Raw genomic sequence first — 17486 nt, 5'->3', positions numbered from 1 at the left:
TTGTCAAGGTATGTACTCATTGAAAAAACTTATCAAGCGTCTTGATCTATCTCTATAGATCTTGATGCTCAATATGTAAGTAGCTTCACCGAGGTCTTTCTTTGAAAAAACTCCTTTCAAACACTCCTTTATGCTTTGCAGAATAATTCTACATTATTTTTGATCAACAATATGTCATTCACATATACTTATCAGAAATGCTGTAGTGCTCCCACTCACTTTCTTGTAAATACAGGCTTCACCGCAAGTCTGTATAAAACTATATGCTTTGATCATACTATCAAAGCGTTTATTCCAACTCCGAGAGGCTTGCACCAGTCCATAAATGGATCGCTGGAGCTTGCACACTTTGTTAGCTCCTTTTGGATCGACAAAACCTTCCGGCTGCATCATATACAACTCTTCTTCCAGAAATCCATTCAGGAATGCAGTTTTGACATCCATTTGCCAAATTTCATAATCATAAAATGCGGCAATTGCCAACATGATTCGGACAGACTTAAGCATCGCTACGGGTGAGAAGGTCTCATCGTAGTCAACCCCTTGAACTTGTCGAAAAACCTTTTGCGACAAGTCGAGCTTTGTAGACAGTAATATTGCCGTCAGCGTCAGTCTTCTTCTTGAAGATCCATTTATTCTCAATTGCTTGCCGATCATCGGGCAAGTCAACCAAAGTCCACACTTTGTTCTCATACATGGATCCCATCTCAGATTTCATGGCCTCAAACCATTTCGCGGAATCAGGGCTCATCATCGCTTCCTCATAGTTCGCAAGTTCGTCATGGTCTAGTAACATGACTTCCAGAACAGGATTACCGTACCACTCTGGTGCGGATCTCGCTCTGGTTTACCTACGAGATTCGGTAGTAACTTGATCTGAAGTTTCATGATCAATATCATTAGCTTCCTCACTAATTGGTGTAGGTGTCACAGAAACTGGTTTCTGTGATGTACTACTTTCCAATAAGGGAGTAGGTACAGTTACCTCGTCAAGTTCTACTTTCCTCCCACTCACTTCTTTCGAGGGAAACTCCTTCTCCAGAAAGTTTCCGAATTTCGCAACAAAAGTCTTGCCTTTGGATCTGTGATAGAAGGTGTATCCAATAGTTTCCTTTGGATATCCTATGAAGACACATTTCTCCGATTTGGGTTCGAGCTTATCAGGTTGAAGCCTTTTCACATAAGCATCGCAGCCCCAAACTTTCAGAAACGACAACTTTGGTTTCTTGCTAAACCACAGTTCATATAGTGTCGTCTCAACAGATTTAGATGGTGCCCTATTTAACGTGAATGCAGCTGTCTCTAATGCATAACCCCAAAACGATAGTGGTAAATCGGTAAGAAACATCATAGATTGTACTATATCCAATAAAGTACGTTTATGACGTTCGGACACACCATTATGCTGTGGTGTTCCAGGTGGCATGAATTTGTGAAACTATTCCACATTGTTTTAATTGAAGACCAAACTCGTAACTCAAATATTTGTCTCCGCGATCAGATCGTAGAAACTTTATTTTCTTGTCACGATGATTTTCCACTTCACTCTGAAATTCTTTGAACTTTTCAAATGTTTCAGACTTATGTCTCATCAAGTAGATATACCCATATCTGCTCAAATCATCTGTGAAGTTCAGAAAATAACGATACTTGCCGTGAGCTTTAACACTCATCGGACCGCATACATCAGTATGTATTATTTCCAATAAGTCAGTTGCTCGCTCCGGAGAACGGAGTCTTAGTCATCTTGCCCATGAGGCATGGTTCGCAAGCATCAAGTGATTCATAATCAAGTGATTCCAAAATCCCATCAGCATGGAGTTTCTTCATGCGCTTTACACCAATATGACCTAAACGGTAGTGCTACAAATAAGTTGCACTATCATTATTAACTTTGCATCTTTTGGCTTCAATATTATGAATATGTGTATCACTACAATCGAGATCCAACAAACCATTTTCGTTGGTGTGTATGACCATAGAAGGTTTTATTCATGTAAACAGAACAACAATTGTTCTCTAACTTAAATGAATAACCGTATTGTAATAAACATGATCAAATCATATTCATGCTCAACGCAAACACCAAATAACACTTATTTAGGTTCAACACTAATCTCGAAAGTATAGGGAGTCTGCGATGATGATCATATCAATCTTGGAACCACTTCCAACACACATCATCACTTCACCCTTAACTAGTCTCTGTTTATTCTGCAACTCCCGTTACGAGTTACTAATCTTAGCAACTGAACTACTATCAAATACTGAGGGGTTGCTATAAACACTAGTAAAGTACACATCAATAACATGTATATCAAATATACTTATGTTCACTTTGCCATCCTTCTTATCTGCCAATAACTTGGGGTAGTTCCGCTTCCAGTGACCAGTCCCTTTGCAGTAGAAACACTTAGTTTCAGGCTTAGGACCAGACTTGGGCTTCTTCACTTGAGCAGCAACTTGCTTGCTGTTCTTCTTGAAGTTCCCCTTCTTCCCTCTGCCCTTTTCTTGAAACTAGTGGTCTTGTCTACCATCAACACTTGATGTTTTTCTCGATTTCTACCTTCTTCAATTTCCGCATTACGAAGAGCTTGGGAATCGTTTCCGTTATCCCTTGCATATCATAGTTCATCACGAAGTTCTACTAACTTGGTGATGGTGACTAGAGAATTCTGTCAATCACTATATTATCTGGAAGATTAACTCCCACTTGATTCAAGCGATTGTAGTACTCAGACAATCTGGGCACATGCTCACTAGTTGAGCGATTCTCCTCCATCTTTTAGCTATAGAACTTGTTGGAGACTTCATATCTCTCAACTCGGGTATTTGCTTGAAATATTAACTCAACTCCTGGAACATCTCATATACTCCATGACATTCAAAACGTCTTTGAAGTCCCGATTCTAAGCCATTAAGCATGGTGCACTAAACTATCAAGTAGTCATCATATTGAGCTAGCCAAACGTTCATAACGTCTGCATCTGCTCCTGCAATAGGTCCGTCACCTAGCGGTGCATCAAGGACATAATTCTTCTGTGCAGCAATGAGGATAAACCTCAGATCACAGATCCAATCCGCATCATTGCTACTAACATCTTTCAACACAATTTTCTCTAGGAACATATCAAAAATAAACACAGGGAAGCAACACCGCGAGCTATTGATCTACAACATAATTTGCAAAATACTATCAGGACTAAGTTCATGATAAATTTAAGTTCAATTAATCATATTACTTCAGAATCCCACTTAGATAGACATCCCTCTAATCCTCTAAGTGATTACGTGATCCAAATCAACTAAACCATGTCCGATCATCATGTGAGATGGAGTAGCTTCATTGGTGAACATCACTATGTTGATCATATCTACTATATGATTCACACTCGACCTTTCGGTCTCCGTGTTCCGAGGCCATATCTGTATATGCTTGGCTCGTCAAGTATAACCTGAGTATTCCGCGCGTGCAACTGTTTTGCACCCGTTGTATTTGAACGTAGAGCCTATCACACCCGATCATCACGTGGTGTCTCAGCACGAAGAACTTTCGCAATGGTGCATACTCAGGGAGAACACTTCTTGATAATTAGTGAGAGATCATCTTATAATGCTACCGTCAATCAAAGCAAGATAAGATGCATAAAAGATAAACATCACATGCAATCAATATAAGTGATATGATATGGCCACCATCATCTTGTGCTTGTGATCTCCATCTTCGAAGCACCGTCATGATCACCATCATCACCGGCGCGACACTTTGATCTCCATTGTAGCATCGTTGTCGTCTCGCCAATCTTATGCTTCCACGACTATCGCTACCGCTTAGTGATAAAGTAAAGCATTACAGCGCGATTGCATTGCATACAATAAAGCGACAACCATATGGCTCCTGCCAGTTGCCGATAACTCGGTTACAAAACATGATCATCTCATACAATAAAATTTAGCATCATGTCTTGACCATATCACATCACAACATGCCCTGCAAAAACAAGTTAGACGTCCTCTACTTTGTTGTTGCAAGTTTTTACGTGGCTGCTACGGGCTTAAGCAAGAACCAATCTTACCTACGCATCAAAACCACAACGATAGTTTGTCAAGTTGGTGCTGTTTTAACCTTCGCAAGGACCGGGCGTAGCCACACTCGGTTCAACTAAAGTTGGAGAAACTGTCACCCGCTAGCCACCTTTGTGCAAAGCACGTCGGGAGAACCGGTCTCGCGTAAGCGTACGCGTAATGTCGGTCCGGGCCGCTTCGTCTAACAATACCGCCGAACCAAAGTATGACATGCTGGTAAGCAGTATGACTTATATCGCCCACAACTCACTTGTGTTCTACTTGTGCATATAACATCAACATATAAAATCTAGGCTCGGATGCCACTGTTGGGTTTCGTAGTAATTTCAAAAAATTTCCTACGCACACGCAAGATCATGGTGATTCATAGCAACGAGAGGGGAGAGTGTGATCTACGTACCCTTGTAGATCGACAATGGAAGCGTTAGGTTGATGTAGTCGTACGTCTCCACGGCCCGACCGATCAAGCACCGAAACTACGGCACCTCCGAGTTCTAGCACACGTCCAGCTCGATGACGATCCCCGGACTCCGATCCAGCAAAGTGTCGGGGAAGAGTTCCGTCAGCACGACGGTGTGGTGATGATCTTGATGTACTACCGTCACAGGGCTTCGCCTAAGCACCGCTATAATATTATCGAGGACTATGGTGGAAGGGGGCACCGCACACGGCTAAGAATATGATCACGTGGATCAACTTGTGTCTCAAGGGGTGCCCTCTGCCTCCGTATATAAAGGATCAAAGGGGGGGGGGGCGGCCGGCCATCATAGGGCGCGCCAGGAGGAGTCCTACTCCCTCCGGGAGTAGGATTCCCCCCCTTTCCTAGTTGGAATAGGATTCGTTAAGTGGGAAAGAGGAGAGAGAGAGAAGGAAGGGGGGCGCCGGCCCCCTCTCTCCTTGTCCTATTCGGACTAAGGGGGGAGGGGCGCGCGGCCCAGCCCTGGCCACCTCTCCTCTCTTCCACTAAGGCCCATTAAGGCCCATATACCTCCCGGGGGGTTCCGGTAACCTCCTGGTAATCCGGTAAAATCCCGATTTCACCCAGAACACTTCTGATATCCAAATATAGGCTTCCAATATATCAATCTTTATGTCTCGAGCATTCCGAGACTCCTCGTCATGTCCTTGATCACATCTGGGACTCCGAACAAACTTCGGTACATCAAAATGCATAAACTCATAATATAACTGTCATCGAAACCTTAAGCGTGCGGACCCTGCGGGTTCGAGAACAATGTAGACATGACCGAGACACGTCTCCGGTCAATAACCAATAGCGGAACCTGGATGCTCATATTGGCTCCTACATATTCTACGAAGATCTTTTATCGGTCAGACCGCATAACAACATACGTTGTTCCCTTTGTCATCGGTGTGTTACTTGCCCGAGATTCGATCGTCGGTATCCAATACCTAGTTCAATCTCGTTACCGGCAAGTCTCTTTACTCGTTCCGTAATCCATCATCCCACAACTAACTCATTAGTCGCAATGCTTGCAAGGCTTTATGTGATGTGCATTACCGAGAGGGCCCAGAGATACCTCTCCGACAATCGGAGTGACAAATCCTAATCTCGAAATACGCCAACCCAACATGTACCTTTGGAGACACCTGTAGAGCATCTTTATAATCACCCAGTTACGTTGTGACGTTTGGTTGCACACAAAGTGTTCCTCCGGTAAACGGGAGTTGCATAATCTCATAGTCATAGGAACATGTATAAGTCATGAAGAAAGCAATAGCAACATACTAAACGATCGGGTGCTAAGCTAATGGAATGGGTCATGTCAATCAGATCATTCACCTAATGATGTGATCCCGTTAATCAAATAACAACTCTTTGTCCATGGTTAGGAAACATAACCATCTTTGATTAACGAGCTAGTCTAGTAGAGGCATACTAGTGACACTTTGTTTGTCTATGTATTCACACATGTATTATGTTTCCGGTTAATACAATTCTAGCATGAATAATAAACATTTATCATGATATAAGGAAATAAATAATAACTTTATTATTGCCTCTAGGGCATATTTCCTTCATATTGCTCAACGTAAGGAAGAGTACGTGGCGATGCAGACAGTACCTTGAATATCCAGTTCAGGAGATCTCTAGTTGGGGAACACTGGACCTCTTGGCTGCACTTAGTGAGGAGGCTAATGGAGGTACACCTTTCCGATGAGAAGGATTCTTTTAGATGGAAGCTCACGAATACTGGCTTGTTCACAGTCAAGTCTATGTACTTAGATCTCATCAACTTTGGCCCAATCCCGCGATCGCTTCATATTTGGCGAGTTAAAGTACCCCTACGAATTAAGATATTTCTGTGGTTTGTCCACAAACAAGTGATCCTAACCAAAGATAACTTACTCAGGCGGAGATGGGTAGGTGGCTCGAGGTGTTGCTATTGTGATCAGGATGAAACAATACAACACCTATTTCTTGATTGCCCGCTTGCGAAGTTACTTTAGAGATCGGTGCATGTAGCCTTTAATATTTCACCTCCTAATAGCATAGAGACTTTGTTTGGGAGGTGGCTTGATGGAGTGAATGTACATCTCGCGCGTAATATTTGGATTGGAATATGCGTACTTATTTGGGTTATATGGAACTATAGGAATGATATAATTTTTAAGAGAAAACCTATGACTAATTTCTTGCAGGTTATATTCCAGGCTACGGCATGGATCCATACTTGGTCATTAATCACTCCTACGGCCTCCAGAGAGCAGCTGGCTACTGGGTGCAACCGATGGGAGATGGCAGCTCAGGTTTTCTTCAACCGGTTTGGATGGCGATCACTGCATAGGATTGGTCCTTAGTGGATCCTCGTTAAGTCGGATGCGGCTTTGAGACTTGTAATTTTTTGTTTTTATTTTCACTTGGCTCCTTTTGTGAGCAGTCCTTTGCACTACAGACTTTGTTTTATCGTCTTTTTAATAAAGTGGTTGCATGCATCTATCCGATGCAGAGGCTGGGGGATGACCTCCTTTTCAAAAAAAACGGTCGGGCACAACATGTCTACTCTTGCGCCATCAAATATCTAGAATGTTTAACGCACTTCTTCTTCGGTACAACCCCTGGACACATCAATGGTCCAGATCGTCTTATACCCCTTTTTTTAGAACAAAGACGCCGAAGGCGTCCAACTTTAAATTAATAAAGCCCACACAAGGCAGAGTCCAACAAGTTAACCACATAACACATAAAGTAAAACGGACGCAACCAAGGTACATTACATGCTACCGGCCGAAGCCTGCGAGGAAAAGAAAATGAAAATAAGTAGCAGCGTGCAGACGGCCAGTCCAAAAGATCGCATCCAACGGCAAGCTAGTGGCGGGCGCCGATCTGAATCAACTGAATCCGCTCCATAGCCTCCGTCATGCGATCTGCATCATGCCGTTTCCCCAACGGCGTCCATGTCTAAAGGAACAAGTGACATTTGAAAATAATGTCAGCCGGGTGAGAAGGAAATTTGTGCTCAATAGTCATCTTGTTGCGTGTAGTCCAGATGGCCCACAACAAAGCACCCACACATCTCCAGAACACATGACCAAAACCGCCCCTATGAGCTACAAGAATAGCGCGAAGGTCCGAAGCTAAGAGCGGGTTCCAGTTCTGATCAAAAGCCTCCCGAACCGCACTCCAAGCAAAGCGTGCAAGGTAGCAGTTGAAAAAGATGTGGTTGGCATCTTCGTGATGCCCGCATAGAGCGCAAGAGCCATCGGAAGGCCCGTTCCTACGAGCGATGTTATTAGAGGAGGGCAGGCGATCCCGAAACATCTGCCACGTCTTATACCCCTCCACCTGAAAACTTAAAAGGGTAGGATGGTCTTCACGCCCGACCTCAACGGTGACCGCCGCCGCCTTCTTGCCCCACGCCCCCATCTAGGAGCGCGCGGCCGTCGGACCTCTCCACCACCTGCGCCGGCGCCCGCCGATCCCCCCGCCCCGCCGGAGGTGGAACTGCCGCCGGAGCAGGTCGTTCTTCGGGAGGACGGCGATCCCGACGATACGCCGGACTACCTCGTCGCACTACGGGCGTCGGTGGCTGCAGCGGCGGCTTCTGCGAGGGAGGCCGCCGAGCAGGCGACAACAATCCAGGCGGCGGCGGCGATTCCGGCGGTGGTCCCGCAGGCGGAGGCGAAGGAGTCCTCGGAGGAAGACGACATCGCCTGGGACCGCTTAGCCCGGAGCAGCGACGACGACGACAGCGGCAGTGACGGCGAGGTGGAGGTCATCGATCTCGCGGCTAGCGACGGCGAGGAGTAGTTGTTTTAAAAGAAATCATTCTAAGTATGAACTATGTATGAAATCGTTTAGGTTTGGATGAACTCGTTTAGGTTTGAATGAACTATGTAAAATATCTCTATGTTCAATGTAGTTTTTTGAATGTTGTTTTAATGTCTCTTCAAAGTTTGTTGAAAAATTAGCAAAATATTCAACGTTAATTTGAAAAAAATAGTCAGTATGTATTTGAAAAATTTCTGACCCATGCATAAAAATGTTCACAATATATTTCAAAAATTTCCAACTAATATACATAGCACAAAAAATATAAAACAAAACTGAAATAAAATGTCAAATGTGTATCTAAAATTCTATAAAGTGTATTACAAATGTTCAGATTGTGTTAAAATATGTTCATATAATAAAGCCGGGTGGATGAAAAAACTAAAAGTTTGAAATAAAAATATATGAAATAATAAACAAAAATAAAATAAAAAAGTGAGATATTTTAATACATTAACATTTTTGAAATACTTTTAAATTCATTAACATTATGAATCAGAGAATATTTTTAAATTCATTAACATTTATGAACCAGAGAATATTTTAAAATTCATTAACATTTTCTGAAATATTTTTAAATTCATTAACATTTATGAATCAGAGAATATTTTTAAATTCATTAACATTTATGAATCCGAGAATTTTTAATTCATTAATATTTTCTGAAATATTTCTAAATTCATTAACATTTATGAATCAGAGAATATTTTTAAATTCATCAACTTTATGAATCCGAGAATTTTTAAATTCATTAACATTTCTTGAAATCCGAGAATATTATTTCAAGTCTGTTTTTGAAATTCGGCAGCAATTTACCTGAGCGGTTTCACGGAATGCACCCAACTTTTGGCAGCGCGTGTGGGGCCCCACCCGGGCACCCCACGCCAAAAATGAACGAAATCCGACAACGAACGCCCATTGCGTCACGTCCGGGCAATATTTTAGGGGTTTTCGGCCTGGAAAATTGTAGAAATTTCATACAGCCTCGAAACGCGACAAATTTTGGCGTGCGTGCCCTATATGGTTATTGTAGCACGTGGAAAAAATGGGCCCGTTTGGCGGATGCGAAGGAGAGAGTGCGACCGAGGGCCCCTCCGCCCATACCGAAACCACTGCCTTCCACACCAAGTACCTGAGCGGTTTCACGGAATGCACCCAACTTTTGGCACCGCGTGTGGGGCCCCATCTGGGCACTCCACGTCAAAAATGAACGAAATCCGACAATGAACACACGTAGCGTCACGCCCGGGCAGTATTTTAGGGGTTTTCGGCCTGGAAAATCGTAGAAATTCCATACAGCCTCGAAACGCGACAAAATTTAACGTGCGTGTCCTGCATGGTCACTGTAGCATGTGGAAAAAATGGGCCCGTTTGACGGATGCGAAGGAGAGACGTGCGACCGAGGGTCCCCTCTGCCCATACCAAAACCACCCCCTTCCACAGCAAGTGCCTGAGCGGTTTCACGGAATGCACCCAAATTTTGGCACCGTGTGTGGGGCCCCACCCGGGCACCCCACGCAAAAAATGAACGAAATCCGACAATGAACGCACGTTGCGTCACGTCCGGGCAGTATTTTAGGGGTTTTCGGCCCGGAAAATCGTAGAAATTCCATACAGCCTCGAAACGCGACAAAATTTGGCGTGCGTGCCCTGCATGGTCACTGTAGCACGTGGAAAAAATGGGCCCGTTTGGCGGATGCGAAGGAGAGACGTGCGACCGAGGGTCCCCTCCGCCCATACCAAAACCACCCCCTTCCACAGCAAGTACCTGAGCGGTTTCACGGAATGCACCCAACTTTTGGCACCGTGTGTGGGGCCCCACCTGGGCACCCCACGCCAAAAATGAACGAAATCTGACAACGAACGCACGTTGCGTCACGTTCGGACAGTATTTTAGGGGGTTTTGCCTGGAAAATCATAGAAATTCCATACATCCACGAAACGCGACAAAATTTGGCGTGCGGCCCTGCATGGTCATTGTAGTACGTGGAAAAAGATGGGCCTGTTTAGCAGATGCGAAGGAGAGACGTGCGACCGAGGGTCCCCTCCGCCCATACCAAAACCACCCGCCTTCCACACTAAGTACCTAAGCAGTTTCACAGAATGCACCCAACTTTTGGCACCGCTTGTGGGGCCCCACCCGGGCACCCCACGCCAAAAATGAACGAAATCCGACAACGAACACACGTTGCGTCACGTCTGGGCAGTATTTTAGGGGTTTTCGGCCCGGAAAATCGTAGAAATTCCATACAGCCTTGAAACGTGACAAAATTTGGCGTGCGTGTCCTGCATGGTCACTGTAGCACGTGGAAAAATGACCCATTTGGCGGATGCGAAGGAGAGACGTGCGACTGAGGGTCCCCTTCGCCCATACAGAAACCACGACCTTTCACACCAAGTACCTGAACGGTTTCATGGAATGCACCCAACTTTTGGCACCGCATGTGGGGCCCCACCCAGGCACCCCACGCCAAAAATGAATGAAATCCGACAACGAACACACATTGCGTCACGTCCGAGCAGTATTTTAGAGGTTTTCGGCCCGGAAAATCGTAGAAATTTCATACAGGCTCGAAACGCGACAAAATTTTGCGTGCGCGCTCTGCATGGTCACTGTAGCACGTAGAAAAAAATGGGTCCGTTTGGCGGATGCGAAGGAGAGATGCACTGACTCTATTGACACTACATCTCCTTCAAATAGAGTTAATTACAGATAGACGCTTATTAAAATTGAATTAGAAAATCTCGACCGGAGTAGGACTAAAGCACGACCGACGGTTATATCACGCCGCGTGTATTGATTGCAAACTGATCACCGCGGGCCCGACGCCGTAAATATCTCCACGAGCCATCGCTACCTGAGAGAATATTCCCGACAATCTCGGACGTCGGTGCCCAATCACATCATGCATGCACTTTCGACCTCGTACGTGTCGACGACGTGCCGGATCTGATCCCGCCCGCCGTCACCCCCAGCGCCCGCCGCCACCCCACACTGGTCGCCGTCAACGCCCGCTGTCACCCGCAGTGGTCGCCGTCAACGCCCGCCGTCACCCGCAGTGGTCGATGTCAGCGCCCGTCGTCACGCACACTGGTCGCCGTTAGCACACGCCGTCACCCGCACTGGTCGCCGTCAGCCTCGCCGCCGCCCACACTGGTCGCCGTCAGATAGGTATTTCTTTGAATATGTTTCATTGTAATATAACATCTCAGCTGCATGCAACGTCACATAGATATTATTATATGCAGTATGGACATCGATGGCGTGATTGCATGTTCGTTAGAAAAGTGGGTTAAACTTGTTAATAAGTTAACACCAAGTCAGCGATTCAAATTTTACGAAACGGAGATGGAGGGCATGTTACGATACCTTCAGTGAAGATGGGTGATAATTTTCTTGCACTTATGATTCAAGGTTTCAATCTAAGTACTAAAAAATCCATGGTCCAAGAGGCAGCCGGAAAGAAAGGGTTGATTTCACTGAGGCCTGATGATGTGTTCCCTATATTTGGTTTGAAGAATGAAGGAGTGGATGTTTCTAGTTTTTTGAGTATGGACCAAGGGAAAGCAGTAAAGAAAATTCCAGTTATTTTTGTTAACAAAAAGACTGGTAAAATCTTGATTGATGATCTCATTCAAAAGATTGTGAGAAATAAAAATACGGACGATGAATTTGTTCGGATGGCGTTTCTCGTCCTGTTAGGGACTATAATTGTGAAGGAAATATGCCCTAGAGGCAATAATAAATTTGTTATTTATATTTCCTTATATCATGATAAATGTTTATTATTCATGCTAGAATTGTATTAACCGGAAACTTAGTACATGTGTGAATTTGATATCCCTATTTTCTTTCCATGTCAGTATGAACCTGTGAGTGTCTGCTCCTCTCAGTCTCTCAAGGACCTCAAGCTCCCGTGCCTTCTTCATATCTTCCTGTAAGATATAAAAGTTTGTCGCCGTGAACTCATGGGCAGCTAATTTCTCAATATCTTTACACTCGTCCAATACTGGTACTGGGTATGTTTGTGAGTTTGTGTAATCGTCACGCGCCTCGTTCTCATGGAGACGAACTATGCAGTTCTCATAGTGCACAATCATATCAACAATAGTCATACCGGAGTCTAGATGCAAGTGAAGGCATGCATTCAGACTCTCACTTTGCTGGTTACTTCGCATACCTATGAAAGACCCACCAGATAGATATGATGCAGCCCAAAGCCTTTTCTTCTTGTACATCCTACGTAACCATGTTATTGTTTTCTCCGACTGCCATTTGGCGGTAAACGCTGCCCATCTCTCCTCAAATACTTTTTTTGAAGTGGCATAATAAAGTAGAGACCTGAACTCCTTTAGAGACTTATGATGAAGGTGTTTTTGCATGTTCTTCTCAATATGCCACGAGCAAAGACGGTGCCAAACCTCCGAAAGTACCTTTCTGATGGCTTTAATAATAGATGCAACTCCACCGGTAATTACTGACCTGGGCCTCTTCTGACAATGAGCCCTCAAAAACGTTTGAAGCACCCAGATATATGTATCTTCCGTCTCGTCAGACACAAGAGCACAACCAAATACCGTGGTGCAACGGTGGTTGTTCAGACCGACAAAAGGTATAAATGGCATGCCATATCTATTCATCCTGTATGTGTTGTCGAAGACAGACACATCACCGTAGTTAATATAGTCTCGACGTGATTGAGAATCATACCAGAATAGATTTTTCAGCCTTCCTTCATCATCGACGGTGTGCTCAAAGAAGAAATCTAGATCCCTCTCTCTTTTGGTTATCATGATCCCAATATGGCAGTGTCTGCATCACCTTGTGCAAGCAACTTCATTTTTTTCTCTATAACACATGTTATAAAGCTTCTTCCTCCCAAAATCAGCCTTTGCATATGACCCATACCTACCAACGACGTTATCATAAATCATATATTTCCTGATTCCAGCACCTGCCATAGTTAAGATCTCAGCCTTTTGAAATTCTTTTATCTGATTATGAGACCGAAGAAACGTGACTTCATCTGGTCTAGCTGGAACGTGATTGTGATCATCACTGAAACTGCTGACATACCAAACGTCACGCTCTTTATCAAGCTTCAAAGTTATATGCGCATCGCAGAAGCAACGAGTCTCCGCTCTGAGCCTATGGGTCCTGCCTTCCATTGTACAAAGTTTTGCCTGTGTTTCCCAGCTTTCGCACACAAATACTTTCTCAAGCGCATAGTTCCCTCAGGACCTTTCGAAAATTTCAGCGAGTCCTTTCTTACGCTAAAACCACGCTCCGTAGCATACTGGTTATAGAAAATGTAAGCCTCTCCTAGTGACCCGAACGTCTTCCTCATGACCTTCCAATGCGTGTCTAATGAATCTTGCTGATATTCATCAAATCCGATGTCAAAATTAAACAGATCATCAACAACATGCTCATCCTTCCCGCTAGGACCATCTACACCCCCCTGTAAATTAAGGCATGAAATCATGTATGTCAGTCAGTTATTATTTTAATATGTAATGTATGTGAGTTTCAAAACTTACTTTGCTGGAGCTGTCATCATGAGATGCATCAACGTACGATTTGTCACTTTCATCGTCCACAATATTCCTCACAAAGTCCCCGTCCTCGTCCATCTGCGCACATTTAAAAAAAATACATGTAAGCGCTCATACGGTTATTATGTCATTTCTTCTCCTATTGTTTTTAAAACATACCCGGAGTGCACTTTCAGTAAATGAATTATCTATATCCATATCATCATCATTATCGCCATGTCGCTGCATGATGCAAAAAAACATGTAATTGTCCGTGCGGTTTATCGTATTTATTGTTTTTATCAATATTGATCAAACTTAGATTTCCACTATAAGATTCATCCAAACTCATGTAATTCTCCTTAGCAGGTTCACCCATATTCATTGACAAGGTTCCGTTGTCGTCGCCGTAATCATCGCCATCATAATCGCCCTCCTCGTCTATCTATACATGTTTAAGAAAATTCTAAGATCAATCGAACACCGTGTAACATCATCCCTAAAATAAGTAGTTCATCAAGCACAACGACGTCTCAAACCAACCTCTTGCATGGCAGCGAGGATGTCAGCTGGATCCATTTTGTCCGATGACCAATGCGCTGACGACGTGATGTTGCTGACCGGCCGAGGCAGGTGTCAACGGCGTCAGGATGGTGGCCGAGATCACGGGTGGGCGGCCATCTGGGCGACGGCAAAGGAACGCGGCGGCAGCAGCAACGGCGCCAGGGCACGCGCGGCGGCCTATTTGGGCGGCGACGTGGAGACGCGCGGCGACTACGTGGAGACAGGCGGCAATGTGGAGACGGCATGGATGTGTTTAGGGTTTAGGGTTACGACGGCGGGCGTCGGCGGCTCCCGTGACGTTTTTTTCTTCCATAAACGCCAATGTGGAGACGTGCGGGCGTACAACGGCGACGTACGGCGACGGGTGCGGCATATGCAGGCGGGCGTACGGCGACGGGCGCGACGTACAGCAACGGGTGCGGCATACACGGGCGGGCGTACGACGTCGCGCGCATACGTACGGCGTCGGGTGGGTATTCCTAGACCTAATGTGAAATGATCATCCTGGTCATTATACGTTTTAGGGGTTGTACCGAAGCACTCCCCATGTTTAGCGCCCGCCATACCCCACAGGTTGGCCTCGGCCTTTATCTTACTAGTGATTACGGTTGGCACTGATGAAACGCCTATAGAACTCTGTCATTTCTCTCATTTATTATATTTTTATTTTCTTCTATAAGAGGGGGACCCGTTGATGAACGACCTTCCCCTCACTACCATTCTGACAAGTAAGTTAGCAGAAATGAGCTCAATCTGACAGGGAAGTGACACTTGTAGTGCATGAAGCCATTCAATACAGGATGGAAAATACCGGCTGCCCAAGTATCCTGATGGCGATAAGACATCAACAGCACCCTACTTGGAATCTTAAGATGCTTGCAAAGTTTATTTCGTTCATACCGCCTACCGGGAAAATTGACAGCCATTTTACTGTCACTGGCCAAGAATGCAGACTCCAAATGGATGATTCAAGTTTATGAACCGCATTACTGCGGTGGTCACTTCTGTCTAGTCTGTTAGATTCCTCCTTGGGGTCACTTCTGTTGTCATTGTCATTTCGGTACGACACGTGCTTTAAGATTTGTGTGACGGCCAATGATACCCAGATAAAAACAATTACCAATACCGATTTTTCATGGAAGAAGGGTGTCCGTGTAAGGAACTGTCTCTCTTTGCACTTCCTTCAGTTTGTGATGCCGTATCAATCGATGGGAGCTGCAGGTGGATATGTTCCAATGGAATTGAAATTGTTTTGTTTTGTTTTGTTTTGTTTTGTTTTGGATAGGTGAATTGACACTTGTGAAAACAAGCAATGATAGATTTTGTAGCGTCTATTGAATCTAATTTGGACTAGTGCTGATTTTTATTGCATCCCACAGTTCTTTTTTTTTTCACAATTACGCTGTCATGAAAAATATGGTAAAATTGGTTGCACGCTTGCATTTGCCATAGCTAGCGGTCATTGTACACAACATCGACCGCCTCTGAAGATGGTGCTGCAGCTGCTTGATGGAGGATCTTCTGTTTCTTGGCTCGTCCTCAAGGTTTGGGTTGTTATTGTGTCTCTTGTGGCGCACAATGCCTTTTCCTGAGGTGTTCTTGTCATGGTCCTATTTCGTTGTTCAAATGTCCGGGGTTGCGGCTGTTGTATGTTGAATGAGTTTGGTTGACTGCTTGTGCATGATTTTATGCTTTATGAGTAGTCCATGATTATATTGATTTTCAGCCGGTTTTTCGTAAATTAACCGGGTAAATTCTCTTTTTAATTAATCAATAAGACAAAACTTTTGCCGTTGTTTTGAATTGTTTTCCTTCAAAAAAAGAACTTTAGCAACTCCCAGTTATCCCGGTGTTTGCAATGTGTGTCATACCATACACGGCGATACACGGGGCTTGGATTGCACCCCCAAGCCAATAAACAGAACAAAAACTCGCCTTGCCGGTGGAGTTTGAGCCTATCTTTGGTCAGCTTCAACAAGTTTCTTATGCAGCGTTTTGAGCTTGCCTGTAATTTTCGTTTTTTTAATAAGTAATTTTCGTTTTGCCGGAGAGTCTTTAATAACTTATGGTATGGCAGCTGACGCGGGCTTTGTCTTGTGTTGTTTTGTTGTGAATGACATGCTTGTAATAAGGGCATCTAACGCACAAACCGCTCACATATGTTCGGACTGTGCTATTCGGACCACAGAAGTCATTCAACACAGGCCTACATTGGTCCTCTACGCAGTCTGAATATACTTTCTCTCGCAAACCGGAAACAATGTGGGAAGCTTTGCGGGAGCCCAGACGCCAGACAGTAGGACTTCGACACCCCCGGCCCACCCAAAACCCTCCCTGTACCCCGCGCCTTCATCTCTTTATTTTCTCTCCTTTCTTCTTTCTCTCTTGCCTTCATCGCCACTCCACCACCCCAGTCGCCACACCACATCCCTGCCGAAACTCTACGTCTCTGTCACCTCCAGCGTTCCAGCCGGCTCCACCCCGCTTCTCCTTCTTCGTCGTTCATGTTGGGGAACGCGGTAATTTCAAAAATTTTCTACGCACACGCAAGATCTATCATGGTGATGCATAGCAACGAGAGGGAAGAGTGTTGTCCACGTACCCTCGTAGACCGTAAGCGGAAGCGTTATGACAACACGGTTGATATAGTCGTACGTCTTCATGATACGTCCATTTTGCATCATGCTTTTATATCAATATTTATTGCATTATGAACTGTTATTACACATTATGTCACAATACTTATGCCTATTCTCTCTTATTTTACAAGGTTTACATGAAGAGGAAGAATGCCGGCAGCTGGAATTCTGGGCTGGAAAAGGAGCAAATATTAGAGACCTATTCTGCACAGCTCCAAAAGTCCTAAAACTCCACGGGAATTATTTTTAGAATACATAAAAAAATATTGGGCGAAAGAAGTACTAGAGGGGGGCCACCTGTCGGTGTCAAAACCGGCGGATCTCGGGTAGGGGGTCCCGAACTATGCGTTTATGATCGATGGTAACAG

At 44.6% G+C, this 17486-nt stretch overlaps 1 pseudogene; it reads right to left on the bottom strand.

The window, feature by feature from the left end:
* Positions 1 to 11494: 11494 nt before the first annotated feature.
* Positions 11495 to 14934, bottom strand: LOC125516700 (protein FAR1-RELATED SEQUENCE 5-like; annotated as a pseudogene).
* Between the last annotated feature and the right edge of the window lie 2552 nt (positions 14935 to 17486).

Source organism: Triticum urartu, chromosome 6A (genome assembly GCF_056163025.1).
Source record: "Triticum urartu cultivar PI428250 chromosome 6A, HENAU_Tu73, whole genome shotgun sequence".
NCBI lineage: Eukaryota > Viridiplantae > Streptophyta > Magnoliopsida > Poales > Poaceae > Triticum > Triticum urartu.
Note: the sequence above shows the minus strand (reverse complement) of the source record. Positions and strands in the feature narration are given on the sequence as shown.